We start from the raw sequence: 15513 nt of genomic DNA, 5'->3' as shown, positions 1-15513 counted from the left end.
AGGCAAAGGTTCTACGCACCACAACCACAAGGGTTGCTTTTGTAGATCTTGCAGAGAAGAACTCGGAGAAGAAGCGGTCACTGTGGTGGTTGAGGCTGTATTGAAGGACATGATGGTCATTTCTTTTATAGTCTATGACTTGCGAAGCGTCGATCCAAGTGTCAAAACTGAGAGAATATCCTCTTCAACGTACTTTGACTTCGTCCTCACGTCGTTTTCCCATTTTACGGGTTCTTCGATCGAGAATGCTTTCAATGTCGTACACATCGTCTTTTTTTGGTCACTCATTGTAATTCTGGCAAGTAAAAGGTTACTTTTAACGCTTCCCCGTTCATGTCTTCTAATTTATAAACGGCAGGATGACGGCCATGCACTCGTCCAGTGACACGAAATAATTCGGTGGACCAGTTGGGTAAATAACCTTTGTCGAAAGTGCGTTTGGTTTTTATAATGCGTACCCAATCTCTCGTCGCCAACACTCCTCCTTTCTTGGGCACAATCACAGTAGGGGACGTACCAAACAGGTGCTCAAAGACCATCACTTCGTCACTTCTGGGGGGCACATCAGATGCTCCGATGGTAAGATTGATTGTACGCTTTGACCAGGTGCGGTAAGACGTCGATGTACTTGAGAGTGTGTTGATGAGTAAAATATTTACACATGCGTTCTTTCAAGGTGCTAGCTTTGGTTTCGGGATTCTCGGTGGTGGAAAAATGAATGTCTCGTTCCTTTAATTCTTTTTTGGAAAGCTTGGTTCAGAAATTCGGTGCCTTTATCGGTTTGCCATCAAAAAAGGTGACGACCGCTTTGATTCAACACCAGTTGTAGGGCTCGCACTAACTCAGTGTTCGATTTGGAAGTCAATTGCACGATCCAGGCAAATTTGGAAAAGACGTTCATTGCACAAAACAAATATTTGATGCCACGATTGTAGGTGGCCAAATGAGAGACACTGGCTAAATCGGCTTGCCATTGATGATCGATGCTCTCTACTCAGGTGCGATTTCTGGAAAATTTTGTCGAATGGGTTTGTGTAAGGTGTACGTGACTTGTTTTTGTAACCATCTTTGCACTTGAGGTAAACGGACACTTTTCAGTCGGGTTTTAGCAGCACGATATAATTTCTGAACTCTGTATCGCGCAGGATGGGATGGATCATAGTAAATGCCAGCTAACAAATTCTTCTTTATGACGTTTTTTTAATAAGACACCCACTCTTCACGGATGATACGGTTTTCTTCGTGTGGTATCTTCTAGGATTGTAATTCTTTGCGTGTCTGACGAGCAAAAGGTGTCGAGGAGGATGTCTGAACATGGATAATCAGTTCTTGTTTAACTTCTGTCTTCACCTTCCTTTCCTCAGCTTTTCAATCCAACCAGTTCAGGATGTTGGTGGTGTTAAGTTGCATACTTTTCTGGTGGAGTTTTAAATTCTTCTTCTCGTTTTTCTGTCTTCATCACTGGGGGTGGTGGTGGTGATGATGATGATAATGGACTTTTCATCAGGGTCTTAAAATCTTTCAGAGTCGCTCGAGCTGTGTCGTCTAAAGCTTTCTGGTGAAAGAGTTGAAGTCGTTGCAACACTTGACCGTACCGTTGCGATTGTTCCGTTTCTGACACATCGCTGGGATCCATCAACGATTGCAGTTCATGTTGTAACTGGGACATGTCGGTCAAAGAGGAATGGGAGGTAAATGCGGGATCCGTTGTTCTTGCCAACGATGGAATTCCATCCATCGTTTGTAAGGCACTAAGGTCAGTTTTCGTCCTTCCATCACATTTCAAAGGTCACGTAGGAGATCTTTTGACCCCAGAGGTCCCTTTTATCTTCTTCATCCTTTCTATATTTGACATATTCCTTGTGAAGCAGCTCCCGTCATGAATCCTGTAATCATTGTTCCCAATACTCCTTTCACCAAGGTTCTAACAACAGGTGCACAAATCCTCCGCGTCGTATCAACATTTTTTCTTTTCTTTTGACGGATGCGTATTTTCTTTTGGAACATTTGGAGAAGAGAAGCACACACAAACATTTACACTAACATAGATGACTAATCACACATCCTTTTATCTTATTTTTGGAGTAGGTCGAAGGGTTTGTAACCAGTCTTTTTGACGACCTCTTTGACTATCGCTTCATCAAAAATGTGACGACTTTTTTTATATCGCCAAACAATCCTCTTTGTTTGCTCCTCTTTCTTTGGACGATGGGGTCTTTACTGGGGTAGACGTCGATGCTTGGCTAAGCGTTTTTTCATATTCCGAGCCAAACGACGAGACTGTCCTGTTCTTTTTCCTTTTCCTTTTTTGGACAGAAGAACGACGATGGTGGTGGTGTGCACTACTTTTTGGTGACATCTTTTGGCGTTATGGAGCACAAAATCACTGATACACATTGTTTACCACAGGTATTTTTTTATAGTGGAACGCGTCGCCACTGGTTGTCTCTAGGTCTTATCAACTTTATGACAGGCATCACGCATCGTTCAGGAGTTCGCAACGGACTAAATTGTGTCAGTTCTTGCTTGGATAAATCCAGTAAACTCTGTAACATACCCGATCTCTCTTGGACTTTGATTTGGGGGGCAGGTACTTTGTTAGCAGTTGCCGCTGCGACTAAAGAGGGGGAGGGTGTCACTGCTGGAGGAGAAGTTCCTGGAGACACGAGTTTTATTTCTTTCATCAAATGGGGAAGAACGGGTGTCAAATTGGGTTTGGCTGGCATCACTGTCAACGGGGAAGCTGAAGAACCCGAGGCTACTGGAGATGCGGTAACCGTCGCTGCAGGTCGTGGTTTCGGAATGTACAGTTGCGCCCGGACTGTAGTGCCTCTCTTGTGTGAAGAAGCTGTTTTCTGGGGTATGTTCATGGGACTTTTCTTTTTCATTTTCTCGGGACTTTTCTTTTACTGGGTTGTGACCTGGTCTTGACACCATTGCTCTTTTTCTTCTGGGTACGTTTGGGTCTGGGAGAGTTTTTTTCGGGGGTTATGAGGGAGCAAATGATGACACCTCCTAGAGAACTGCTACCTCCATGTTTCAAAATGATTTGCTTTTTGGTTTGAGTGTCGACGCTGGGATCTGCTATTTGCGTCAAGGCTATTTTTTTCTTTCAAAAAAGCGTTTGGTTTCATGTGGAATGTGAATGATGACTTGCAGTAGTTGATGTACTGTCACCTTAAACCATCTTAAAATTTCTTTGAGCCTGGCTTCTAGGACACGAGCATGTATTTGTGGATATTTTTCGCAACTGATGACGTAAAAGGCACGAGTCAATTTGACCGGAAGATGAGACTGAAGGGACTTCATGTTGACGATGTGTGAGACAGACCAAAAGTGACTGAGGTTTTTTTTTTATAGATTTTATTTGTTAATCTGACGGGGATGTGTACACGACAGGCCCTCCGTCTTGGCACCAGTGGGTGAAACAGATGGGTACGAAATCGCAAATATTCGGGGGTAGTGGGTTTTAAATCCACGAGTAAATAGGCATGTGGGGTTTAAGTGGCATCGTCGTACACATGTGTTAGCCAAGGAGTTCCTAACTGTTTGGCTAACACTTGCACTTGCGATTTATCTCTAGGACCTTTAAACAAGACCACGTAATGAGACTAATTGTGCGATGGGCTTTGCTTTGATGAAATAAATTGTGGGTGATGTAAATGACACTAGCATTACGATGATGTCCTTTTCTCGTGAACCACAGTTTAATTTCTTCTTCGTCTTCTCCTAACTTGTCTTCGAAGATGACCAGATGGGTTTGACTGGGGTCAGACACTATCACGTCGTCTTCGCCAGGAATGCCTTCCACAAACAATGGAATGGCCTTGACTTTCTTGCAGGAGACTGTACGCCGATCGCCACTCTTTGTAACAACACACGATACTCACGATACTGGACGATCAACCAAATGATGTTTATGTTCGATCAAACGTTTGACAAATTCGGTTTTGCCCGAACAGCTCGGTCCAGCAATTAACATGTTAAAGGGATGACGAAGATACAAGGCCTCCCAACTGGCACGATCTAATTGTTCGTCGATAACTTTGAAAGTGGAGGAAGATGGAGCAGAGACAGCAGAGGCAGCCATAGTGCAAGAAATGTCGCTTTTGAGACGAAGACAGACAAGACAATAGGTTTTATCCAATTTTCAGAACACGTTTATTTCAAAACATTTTTTCAAATTGAAAACGAAAGACAAAAATATATACAAGCCAAATGGTTAAGTACATCGATAAAATACACACCAAAACGATCAAAGTGGAATATATACAAGTCACTGCGCAGCATTTTTGGTAACGAAGGTGTGGCGTCCTAGGGACAGTTTGTAATGTTCTTAGAGGCTCTACACTTGTCTCAGTCACACAGGGGTTCTGCCGGAATGGTCTTTCGGGGATGTCCATGTCAATGATGGTCCTGTTCTGAATGGGGTGGTTTGCCTTGGTGTCGGGTTCTTCTGGCACTGTAGCTATCACAGGTTTAAAAGTTACTGTTTTCACTGAAGGTTTGAGTTTATGATCACAAATCTTGGACATAATTTTCCTCTTTTTTTCTCCAAGCCTCGAAACCCAACTTTTCCAGTCACGTACATCTGGCCAGTGAGGGTGTAAGTCACCAGCTACACACACATTGTCGTAAACATCTTTGGTGATTAAAAGTTGACGAATCTTCTTTCCCCGTAGAGGTCGAGAAGTATCGAGATGAAAGCGCAAGGCTTTTAACAGAATGATAATCTCGTGTACGTTTAAAGGTACCACCCTCATGTTTTTGGTGCTACATGACAGTTCAGATCGTAAAGAGCCCACAAGGAATCGGCTGGTAAACGAAATCCCAGAAATCAAGTCACTAAGACACACACCACAGGCTGACCCAAATTCATTGGGTACAATTCTAGTAAAAAGTGTTGGTAATCCGCCACAGTCTTAATACTGTCGTTGATTTCATTCCACGGTAATTGTTGTATCACTACTGATAAAGGTCGTGGGATGGTAGCAAGTTTTTATGTCCTCTTTTGTTGAAGATAATGAAATTACTTTTTCAACAGAAGCGGATTTTTTTTCAGTACCGTACCAAACTTGTTTAGTCACTAACTCACACACCACACGTCGCACAGACATTTCCTCTTGAACCAAGATCTGTTGGTGTAAAATCTTTTGGTAACCCTCTTACTCTTCCTCTGGAATTCGGTGTACTATGGTCACTTTGTAAGAAGAATGAGTAGCATCCAAATTTTTCTTATTCTCGTGTGATTCATCAACGATGGACCATTCGAACACTTTGAAATGAATCAGTCCTCTTATACCAATCAGGTACCATTGGTTGCAACATCGGTGACGTAACGGATGCAGTTGTTCTTTGCGTTTGACTTGTATTTTGACCGACTCTCGGTAAATGCGTTCTCTCAACTCCACAGGCAAACCACGAATGTTCTCTTGTAAAGTATCCATCAAGAGATTACTCGGGTCCCACTAAATGTAGGTAGTGACAGTACGGAGACCATCGAGCATGTTACAGGTAAGCTGAATCTTTCTGCTCCCACTGGTGTAGTGACACACCGTAACTGAAGCACTTGACTTTATCACCTTCGGCCAAGTAGATAAATCCATCTCTGGCTAAGTCTTCGGGGGTAGATCCTCCCATATATATAGGCAATTTTCCTTAGAAGGTTTGGAATCGATATTCAAATTTTGCAGTATTCAGACAAACGCGCAGGGAACGAATATTATTCTTTCATAGGTTCATTTCAATTAGAGTACGGTCAAACCCGAAGTAGTTTGCTCAGAAATGAATGACATCCATAGGGTGGTAGTTTCACGTTGAGGATGACATTGGCCATGAAAACCAGCAAAGAGTCCACGATAACGAGTAGCATCGCTTTCGCATTCGTCGGGTTTGATATGCACATAATCACTTTCCATGATAGGTATTGTAGTAGTCATAGCGAAATTCCCATGACGTCCTGCTGAATAGCTGAGATCACAGCGTACGGATGCCCTGCTGAAATCGCAAGGCACAGCATCGCATTCCACTTGAGATTCACCGAACTTGAATGGTGTCTGTTTAAAAGGATTCAGCTTTCTCGCTTGGCAATAGTAGTCAAAATGAACTATCGGTCTTGGGCGTTTTCTCTTTTCATATGCTGCCCAATATCGACGTGTACGTACGGTAAAGTGAAGTGATTGGGAATCCGTACTTGTTTCTGATACACGATTTGATACACTTTTTCCAAAGGCCGAATGACGATTTGGTGTGTGGCTAAACGTACATTCTTGTGAGGTTCGTAGGTGGTCACTTTAAAATGTTGAACCTCTCCAGATTGCAAAGCTTCTTTCAACATTCCAATGTTCACCACTTGACTGGTGCGATACTTGAGAGTCAATCCTTCCACTTTACACTCCGTGTGCATTTCTCCTTGGGGTCCCGGTATTCGTAACCGTAATATTTCGAACCGCTACTAGCAAAACTTAGAATTTTGTCGTTGAGATGCTCGTCCATCCAGGCTCCTAAACGCTCTCCTTCGATGTCAGGATGACGGTGAACCAGGTGATCGATGTAGATGCAACTGTACCTGTCAAAATACAGCACACCGTCTCCTAACAGTTCTAAAGCTTCGTACAATTTTAAGCGAGCATGGGCTGTCACGTAGGCCGCAATGATGTCATTTCCAAATTCGTCGGCTTGTACAAAGACCAGTTCTTCTTCGTAATTGACTTGGATCAAATACTCACCAAGGATGTCAACGTGTTTCATGTATTTGGTTTTGTCGTGAATCATCTGGAAGTAGCGGGCAGGTTCTGTCAAATATTCTGTCTTTGTTGCATAGTGTCGTTGTGCCATTTTGCCCCACAAACAATTTATCATCACTTTAGCAAACGATCGCCTTACTTCGTTTTTCTCGATGTGGTCTGAAGTGATGCCTTCCTGCTCCAAGTATTTCTCTTTGAATTTCTCTTGGTCTTCGGGAATGTGACACCAGGAAGGATAGCCGCTGGCTTCTTGTTTCAGTTTCAAAAAAGCATCCACGTAGTCTGCGAAAATACCTTTTAAGTCTCGTCGCCCTTGTGGTACTGTACTGTCTTGGGAAAGGGGTAAATTTCGTACACGTTTAACAGCTGGTATCCCAGGTCCAGAACTATGAATGCTTCCAGGCTGACCCACGTTCCTGTCAAGGCGCGTTCTTCCTGGGTGTGCTGACAAGGTTGGTCTTGGTTGCACGTTTCGGCACAAGTACGGCACAAGGGAAACATCAGTTTTCCCTGGCAATGATGCGGTAAAACGGGATGGTACAAGTCTGTGGGAGGCAAGACTTTGCGTTAAATTAATCCTTCTTATTGTGACATCGTTTCTTTCCTGAACATTCGTGTGCTTTGGCACTATTGGTACGTATGACTTGTCCACAAGCAGAACAACATTTCAGGAGTTAACAAGCACTTTTCTGCTGTGAATCTTGCGTCTTGAGATGTTGTTTGTAACAGGTAGGGCTGACAAAAGTGCGCTGACAAGCTGAGCAATGCATTCGTTTTTGTCCTTCGTCAAGGCAGAGTTTAGAGGCCAAACATCCTGGACACTTCGATCCACAATGATTGTGTTGCCCTCGATTGTTATACCCATAGTCACATTTCTTAGAATAATAACTGTATCCAAGGAATCCGGTGATACTGGTAATGGCATCGAAATGTTCATCGTGATGATAGACCTGAATGTATTTTCCGTCTTTGAATTTTTTCCCTCTAAACAACAAAGGTCCACGTACTTCTTGAGAGTGTACTTTCAATGTGTAGCGTGGAGCCACGGCATCATGCAATTTTTGCATTTCAGGAATGCCACAGGGTGTGTCTTTGGATAGGCCTGCTTAATGTAACAATAGTTCTGCTTCTCTTTGTTGTTAGGCTCGGTCCGATTGTTGAATAGTTTTCAAGGCTCTTTTCCATTCTGCCGTGTCATTCTTGTCGGCATACGTTCTTCCCACCACGATGACTCGGGCTAAATACATCTGGTCGTGAGGGTTGTTAATTTGGACGAGGCTCTTTTTGGTGTTACGAAAGTCGTCCAACAATAACACGTTCTTGCATCCGGTACCTTTGGGAAGAGAAACGTGGGCCATGTACAGTGTTGCTTTTCCATCGGTGATGTGAAACTTGTGGTTTCACTGCTGTACGTGTTGAATCTTGTCGATGGCTTTGGAAGGTATCAGTTCTGATGGCCTGCTAAACTCGATCCAAACGGGGGACTTCAAACTATCGGGATAAGTGGAAAGTATTAAACGACCGTCTTCGTTGGCTCGACATTGCCGTTTCAGTGCGGTTAACAAAGAATCCCACAAATCGTTGATGAACCCCTCTACGATCTCCAGCGGTACGTTTGACTTGAAATTTTAAAACTTCACTGTGTAAGTGTAGGCCGCGGTTCTAAATTTTCTAGAGGAGCGTTTGTTGCCAGTGTTCAGTACCATGACATCACGCCTGTTCAATTCCCCTTCTTACTAGACAGGCCCACCCATTTCAAATTCCCCATGTTAAAATTCCCCAAGTTGCCAAAGTGCTGAGACCCTGTCTGTAATGCTAATTCCCATTGTCACTATAGTGCTTGTCGCCAAAGTGCCGGGACACCTTTTTAACATGGAAGTCCCATTGTCGCTTAAGTGCCCACACTCACTACTCACATTAGCTAGCTTGGCTTCTTCATTTTTAACTCATTGTAAATATATTCATCCAGGTGTATATTTATCTTCTTGACGATTAGATAGTGATAAAATTGTAAACTGAATGAACACACAGAATGTTATGTAGAACTTGTCCGTGTGTTGGCTTTATTGACAAATACATAGGCTTGAATATGAAAAACCCTGAAGTAACATTTTTGTACAATATTCCTCCATAAAAAGGTGCTTACAGTGAAAAGACACATTTTAACTCATCCAGTTTGTTACTGACATCCATAAGTTTCACTTTGTAAGAGGTGACAATTAATATCTACCAGTTTGTCTATGAACCTACCTACACATGTACCTAAAAGAAAAACAACAACAAATGATCTCACAAACTCTCAATTTGCTGACCACTCTGAAGGCCTAAGTGGTTAGAGCTTCCACTTCAGATGCAGGTCTTGGATTCAAAGTCCAAGTCATACCAAAGATTTATAAAAATGGTACTAGCATTCAGTATTAAGAGGTTAGTGTTTGTGTTAATTAGTATTCTGACCAGCCTGGTGTCAGGATAATGTACCTTTGTAGGACATGATGCCACATATGTTATTGTTGTTGTTGTAGGGTTTAATGCCATTTTTCAATACACGAGAGGCTATACATGGCGGCCAGTATTAATGGTGGAGGAAGAACCCGGGAAAAGCCCTGAAAGAACCACCGACCCACAAGAAGCTACTGGCAAGCTTTCTCACATACCCACATTAGCCGAATCCGAGACTCGAACCCATGCAGACAGAGGTGAGATGGCAGTGATCTGTAACGGAGAGTGCTTTAGACCACTCGGCCACTCATAGCCCCTGCCACATATCTGTGGCATGATGTCCCAGTGCTAGACATCATCATAAACTACCACAATGCAGACGTCATAGCAAAATAACCCAAACTGTTAAAGCTATGTTAAAAATCCAAAAACACAACTCAATTAGCCTGCATGTCTGTCTGCCTTTTGCATGTTGTCAACCTGTTGTTCAAATTGTTTATGCATTAGGTATCATTCAATGATATCATTTATTTAAGAATTACTCAATATTTTGTAATTGTGAATGAAATCAGAACAACAGTTCAGTTATTATTGTTTAATAAAAGTAACTAAAATAAGTATAATCTACATTTTATAGAAATAGTGCTGGACACAGTGGCCTATTTTGTGTCCTGTGGTGTATTCTTGAGAGAGTCAAGGCAGACAGAGAAGTGCCAGTCATATCAGTTGTCAGACAAATGCATGTTCGAAGGCAACAAATTATTCCAGACTTTGTAAGAACATTACTTTCTATTACAATACTTTTTTATTTATAACTTTTCATCATATTGTCTTATGACTGCAAACATTTTATTCTTAAGCTTTTCATCTTCATAATTCCTCTTGCTGATGATTAAAGTGACAAACAATTAACTGGGTCTACAATAAATTAGATAATTGTATTGATGATTTACATATTTTAACTTTGTTTTTACAAATTGTATTGCTATAAATTACAAAGTAAGCCATATGACTGAACCAGATGTTTTCCCAATTTATAGAGGGTCTTCTCACCTACATACATTTCTATTTGCTATCCTCATACAAGTCTGTGCATCTAAACTTTCACTATCAATTAGTCTCCTATATTTCCAATAACACTGTACATATTTTGTTTTAGGTTCACCAAAATTTAAATACATGAATTTTTCTAACTTCCTGAAATTGGTTATCTTCGCGGTATATTTTTTTAAAATTATATTTCAAATGTGATAAAAACCATTTCCTTTTCTCTGTGTTCTTTTTCTTCTTCTTCTTCTTCAAGTTCTTCTTCCTCTACTTCTTCTTGTATAGGGGGACACAGTAGTTTAGTTTGTAGAGAGTAAGACTTGTAATCCAAGGTTCATGGGTTTGATACCCACCCAGGCCAGCCTTGATTGGCTGCCTTAGATATGTTTGCTGGAAAGGCACTTTTCAGCCAGTAATGTGTTAAAAGTACTGTTAAAGTAAAAAAAAAAACCAAAAAAACCCTGAAATTCCTGTATAGTCTTGTCTGATTCATCAGTCAGCCCTTTCATTTATCTTATTACATAAGACTAATCAAACCAGAGCAAATTTTAAAAATGTCCATTGCTTTATAACCTGAATGTGATTGTTAGTTTTGATGCATTCATTTTCAGAAGCAATTTTGTCATGATGTCATTCTAGAGTACCTTACCAACTTTGCTACATACACCAACCTTTGATCCTGACAGAATTTCAAGCAGCACACAACACAACAGCACAACAGCACACAAACACATACACAGATATATATATATATATATATATATATATATATATATATATATATATATATATATATATATATATATATATAGTTTTTGAAATAGAAGTTTATCACGGTCAATATCCTTTACCTCACAGTAGTGATGCAATAATTCCATGTTATAGCTTTTATATCATATTTTTCTCAATCAAAATGTGTTTATCCTTGGTTCATTTTATACACAACACATGCTCAAATCTATTATATTCTATATATTTTCTTTCTTTTATTAGAATAACTACTAATAAAAGAAACACTGCATTTTATCTTTGGCTTCTCTTATGCAACAAAACTGTTTTCATCAGCAAAATTGTAAAATAGAAACCAGAAATCATGCAGAAAATATTTAGGTGAGTTTTAACATCTATCATTTATATATAGGCTATATAAACAGAATGGCCAAGAATACTGATATACTTTATAGTAATGTGTATTTACATATTTGGATACAGTGGCCTATTTTGCATTCTGTGGTGTGTTTTTGAGAAAATGAAGGTGAACAGGGAAGCACTTATCACATCAGCTGTCAGACAAATGTGTGTTCGAAGGTAACAGATTATTCCAAACTCTAGAAGGAACATTACTTTCTATTACAATACTTTTCTTATATAAAACATTTTATTATATTTTCTTATGACTGCAACATTTAATAACATTTTGAATCTTTTTACCCTCATATTTCCTCTTGCTAAGGAAATCATACTCACCAGGATTAATGAAAATTGATTACTATTATTCTTACACTGAGAACACATTACTCTAATCAACACTGATCAACCCAGTACTACTGCTGGATATACTTAGTTCTCTATGCATGTGATTTTGACATGGTCAATTAAAGTGCAAGGAGAGCTACTTTCAGGATTCTGGTGAATAATTCCAGCTATAGAGATACATGTACATTTCCATTGCATGGAAGTGTGTCTAACTTTCAGTTTGCTACCCTGTACAGCTTTTGGCTCTGCACTGCTCTCAAGTGTAAAGCAATAACAAATAATTTTATCTGAATTAACATATGGCCATGATAAAATGTGTTTTAAAAATCCTTATAAAATTCATTCTTAGTAGACATTGCAAATTAACACATAAAGTAAGTACTAAAAGCATCAGTAATTCAACTCTGATTTACACTTCATTTATGACACTGTAAGAAAGCAATATTATTTTCTCCTATTCTTGAGTTAGGCACCAAAAGAAATGTAAATAGCTATGGACCATTATCTCATTCATTATCTCTGTCCAGACTACTTAGAAAACATGTTATGACATATTTATCAACCTTTATCTTAAAATCACTAAATCCATTCAATGGTACTGAGAAAACCATTCCCAGATGGTCTTCATGACAGACACATGGATTACTGCCTTAGATCAAGGGAAATAAGTTAGATCCATACTTGCTGATCTTAGAAAAGCTTTTTACCTTGTTTGATCATGATATTCTTAACCAAATTTTAACATTTATGAATGTGACAATTCCACTGTTTATTGGTTTACATCATATCTAACAAAGATAAAATAGTGTGTCAAAATAAGTAGCATTTTTGTTCTAAAGAAGAACCAATTATATGTGGCATGCCACATCTTGGGTCAAATCCTGTTTCTCATTTTCTTAAATGATCTTATATTCATAAATGATCTGCCACAGAATATAATCAACTGTATTTTATCTACCAATCTAAAATGATCTCCTATTCATAAATGATCTGCCACAGAATATAATCAACTGTATTTCATCTACCAATCTAAAATGATCTCATATTCATAAATGATCTGCCACAGAATATAATCAACTGTATTTTATCTACCAATCTAAAATGATCTCCTATTCATAAATGATCTGCCACAGAATATAATCAACTGTATTTCGTCTACCAATCTAAAATGATCTCATATTCATAAATGATCTGCCACAGAATATAATCAACTGTATTTTATCTACCAATCTAAAATGATCTCATATTCAAAAATGATCTGCCACAGAATATAATCAACTGCATTTCATCTACCAATCTAAAATGATCTCATATTCATAAATGATCTGCCACAGAATATAATCAACTGTATTTCATCTACCAATCTAAAATGCAGATCAATGACACCACTCTATCAGATTTCAAGCAGCTTAAATCAGGCCTAAAGGTCTCCCTTCAGAAAGCCTTACTTAGAAAAGATTCTTGGTATGAGGAAAATGGCAGGACTGTAAGTATAGACAAGATTAAAGTATTAATTATTGCTACCTGACAGTAGTTAGGAAATTTGGAAAACAGCAATTTGAATCATAAATTTGATGAAATCTGTCTATAAACAGTTACCCATGACAAAATAATTAGGGTGATGGTGGACATCAATTTGCAATGGAATGAACACACAGTAGTTATTCTAAAAGATGCTCTGGGAGCTGTACAATTTCTGAATAGGGGTAGCAGGTGAATACCATACATCACTGTTCAACTAAAAACATTCATAAATTAAGTTGTTTTAATATTTCTAACAGTCATTGGATTGCTCTTGTACTGTTTAAATTATTTGGGCATACCATAATGAATATATATGGATCTCTAAGCGTCAGTAAGGCAGGAATTTCCTTTTTGTGGAAACAAATGGGGGGGGGATCATTTATTAGAAGTGGGGTTTCTATTAGAATAACTATGATATTCAAGTCATATGCCATAAAGCTAATTCATATATGTGGTTATAAGCATAATAAGGCAATATCTACCTATAGACAATCAGACCTTGACTAATGTAATTTTATTGAGGAAAAGCTTTTGAAAAGAATATTTGTAGACTCAGCCAAGATGATGCTGCATACATTCCAAATACAATTAATGATATTAAAATATACACAGTACTGGTAAGTGAACAAATATTTTGGAGAAATGGCTAAACTGAAGCACAAAGTTTCTAACAATACAGCTCCATTATATCCCAAACAGTTTTAAAACCTTTGGGGCCAATAAATTGGAACAGGATCCCAAAAAGATTTCGAGAAAGTGCAAATATAAATGCATCTAATTATAATCTATTTCAATGGATGAATCGTGGAACCTGTGTATCTTGATAAATATATTACAACTTAAGAGTAAATTGTCAAACCTTCAACTTTCTTGTTTCAGTTTTGCTTTATGTTTACACAACTAATCAAAATGAAGCATGTTCTTTAAAAAATTTCTGTTCATTATGTTTATCTTATTTTTAACCTTTTCTCCCCATATGAAGTTGTGTATTGATGTTTAATTGCTTTCTCTGTTTTCTATATAAAGAACAAAGAGTTGTGTGTGTAATTTTGCATGATTGCAGCTATGTACCATGTATAAAAATGTAATATATTTTAACAGGAGGATTAGGTCCATGAAACTAATTGCCACCCTCTTTAAATAAAGTAGTTATTATTGTTATTATTATTATTATTATTATTGAACTTCATTATTAAATATGAAGTCCAAAAACATTCCTTTGCACACAGTAAATTACTTGAAAGAGAAGAAGTTTTAAATAATTATCTTATTTGCCTGATCACTATTTGCAATGTTTCAAAAGAAGCATGTCATCAGCAACACTACTGATAATGTGGTTATTTTTTTTATAAACTTGGATTACTTTAAAATATGTTGGCAGCTTGCATTGAATAACCCCTTTATAAGTAACCAATGCTAAGAATTATTATTTTTGGTTCATTCTTTAAAACCTTAAAGCACTTTAGACCTTACATTAAAGTAAACAATCTGATATGTGTACATGAATCATCAAACATGTTATTTTGGTTTAAGCATAAAGTCTCATCAATAACAGCAAAACACATCAAGAATGACAAGGGCTTCTTAACAATATCAAGAAATTTGATAGAACAATATGTACTGCAACGTTTAATAGTACACGACTTTGATGTGACAATGAATTAAGAGGAGAATATATCTATGACAGCAAAGGTAATAATCAGCAATTGGTATGTATGTAAAGCAGACTTATGTTGCTAATAATTTACTTCAATGCAGTGGATTACTGCAAGAAAAAATTTAGAACATTAGCTAGCGAAGATGATGATGCCTCATTTGTAGTGGTTAAAGGAGTTTATTACTGATGCAATAAATATTCTTGTAATAATGGTCGTACTGGCTTTCATACCAAGGTTACTCCAAGCCTATGAATTTCACACAGTCAGATCTAGATTCTAGAAGTGGATATCTGTCACACTAAGGTGTGTCACAGTTTGTGACTTCCACCCAGTAGGTCTGACTTGTAGAGGTAGGGAGTCTGTCACACCAAGGTTATCAAAAGCATGTGACCTCCAACCAGTAAAATCTGGCTTTTTGAGGTAGACAGTCTGTCACACCAAGGTTACTGAAAACCTGTGAAATGAACTATCATACATATGAATCAAAGTACTTAATGAAGTACAGGTACTATGAAACTGAGATATTGTTTCAATTCACAGACATCGCCATATTATATTGACTGCTGCCTTAAAATGCCACTCTAATAATAACTTCCTTTTGATATTACAAAAATAAAATATTC

The sequence above is a fragment of the Sinohyriopsis cumingii genome, chromosome 6 (assembly GCF_028554795.1).
Source record: "Sinohyriopsis cumingii isolate HCF-2022 chromosome 6, ASM2855479v2, whole genome shotgun sequence".
Taxonomy (NCBI): domain Eukaryota; kingdom Metazoa; phylum Mollusca; class Bivalvia; order Unionida; family Unionidae; genus Sinohyriopsis; species Sinohyriopsis cumingii.
The sequence above is the reverse complement of the archived record's forward strand: the minus strand, read 5'-3'. Positions refer to the sequence as shown.